We start from the raw sequence: 2,400 nt of genomic DNA, 5'->3' as shown, positions 1-2,400 counted from the left end.
ACGACAACGGTATGTATTAATTCTATTAATAATCATTGCAATATATATGCAAGTTATCATAATGTTATCATTAATTATTAATGAATACTTTAAACATTATTTTGTAGGAGACATATGAGCAACAGATGGTAGAACGATATGGCGATGACGCTACTCAGCATCCATCATTTGATCCTACAGCATGGGTGACTGCAGCAGGTGAACCCAAAAAAGGTCGTGTGTTCGGGTTTGGGAGTAATATGAACACTTCACCAGTTATTGGTTCTTCCAGTTACGACTCACCGACTTCTTGCGCCGACATAAGCTCCAAGCAGCCGACTATTCTTTCCGGTGATGATGTACGCCAGATCATTAATGAATCACTGAATAACTACTTCCAATACACCGTCGCCCCCTTTCTCCGAAATGAGATCAAGGCCGCTGTTCAGGATAGGGGATCTTCGATTCCAGGTCCCTCTCAGGTATAATCACATATTCAGTTTTTTGTCTGCCTTAGAACACATATGAGCATAATCGAATCACATATATAACTTTTTGTCTGCCTAAGAACACATATGAGCATGTTATAATCACATATTCAGTTTTTTGACTGCCTTAGAGCACATATGAGCATGCTATAATAACATATAGAGTTTTTTTATTGCATTAGAGCACATATGAGCATGCTATAATCACATATAAAGTTTTTTTGCCTGCCTAAGAACACATATGAGCATGATAGAATCACATATAAAGTTTTTTTTACTGCATTAGAACACATATGAGCATGCTATAATCACATATTCAGTTTTTTGACTGCCTAAGAACACATATGAGCATTTTATAATCACATATTCAGTTTTTTGACTGCCTTAAAGCACATATGAGCATGCTATAATAACATATAGAGTTTTTTTATTGCATTAGAGCACATATGAGCATGCTATAATCACATATAAAGTTTTTTTGCCTGGCTAAGAACACATATAAAGTTTTTTTGACTGCATTAGAACACATGAGCATGCTATAATCACATATTCAGTTTTTTGACTGCCTAAGAACACATATGAGCATGTTATAATCACATATTCAGTTTTTTGACTGCCTTAGCACACATATGAGCATGCTATAATAACATATAGAGTTTTTTTACTGCCTTAGAACACATATAAACATGCTATATATCATTTATGATAGAATCACATATAAATTTTTTTGCTTTGCCTGCCTTAGAGCACATATGAGCATGCTATATTCACATATTCAATTTTTTGACTGCCTTAGCACACATACGAGCATGATCGAATCACATATATAGTTTTTTGCCTGCCTTAAAGCACATCTGAGCATGGTAGAATCACATATAGAGTTTTTCTAGATGCCTTAGAACACATATGAACATGCTATAATCACATATTCAATTTTTTGACTGCCTTAGCACACATATGAGCATGATAGAATCACATATATATATATATATATATATATATATATATATATATATATATATATATATATATATATATATATAACTTTTTGTCTGCCTTAGAGCACATATGAGCATGATAGAATCACATATAGAGTTTTTTTATTGCCTTAGATCACACATGAGCACATGATAGAATCACATATAGTGTGTAATTTATTTCATTATATTTTGTTTATCAATACTGACTATTCTTTTCTTGTGTAGGCTGCTAGCGATAATCAGCGTAGTGGAGCTGAAGGGACAGATAAAGACAATGAACAAGAAGACGCACAAAATCTTGGCGATGATTAGAGGACTGTGTTGAAGAAGTTCTATTTTTTTTATGTTTCCTAATTGTAATTGTTGAATTGTAAATAATTAAACTTCTTAATTTTAAGGTGGAACGATTAATTGTTGTAGATTCTTGTTATATGAAATTTTTTGTGTGGTTTGTTTTTTATTTACAGGAAATATAAATTGTACAGGAAATAGAAATTGCTCGGTATTTAATTTTCAAATAAATTTTTTTAAATTTTTTTTCGTGTTTGCGACGGATTAGCGACCGAACCATCCGTCGCTATTCATATTAATCTAGCGACGGCATAGCGACGGAAGTAAATCCGTCGCCAAGCCGTGGTCACCGTTTAGTACCGGCGGATTGGCGATGGAATATAGCGCTCGTTATTCCCTCGCAATTAGCGACGGACCTGGCGACGGAATAATTCCGTCGCCAGTTAGCGTCGAAATATTTGCGACGTAAGCGTACTGTCGCCTCATTGTCGCTAATCCGTCGCTAACCATGTTAGCGACGGAATGTGGTCGTCGCTAATCTACTGCTTTGTTGTAGTGGGATAACGAAGCTCAGATTTGGATCTTTTATCTGGATCCGGATTCGAAATTGAGTCAGATATACAAAATGAGTTTACTTTCAGAAAACTTGAGAAATAAAATGG

The 2,400-nt window shown here is 34.7% G+C and overlaps 1 long non-coding RNA gene across 1 annotated transcript; it reads left to right on the top strand.

Moving 5' to 3' along the window:
• The first annotated feature begins 373 nt into the window (after positions 1-373).
• On the top strand, positions 374-1,907 carry LOC149843107 (uncharacterized). Its single transcript, XR_016431111.1, has 2 exons — positions 374-461; positions 1,673-1,907. It is a non-coding gene; the product is annotated as an uncharacterized LOC149843107 (long non-coding RNA).
• The last annotated feature ends 493 nt before the right edge of the window (positions 1,908-2,400 follow it).

The sequence above is a fragment of the Nuphar pumila genome, chromosome 3, assembly GCF_984573655.1.
Source record: "Nuphar pumila chromosome 3, dmNupPumi1.hap1.1, whole genome shotgun sequence".
Taxonomy (NCBI): Eukaryota; Viridiplantae; Streptophyta; class Magnoliopsida; order Nymphaeales; family Nymphaeaceae; genus Nuphar; species Nuphar pumila.
The sequence above is the reverse complement of the archived record's forward strand: the minus strand, read 5'-3'. Positions and strand labels throughout refer to the sequence as shown.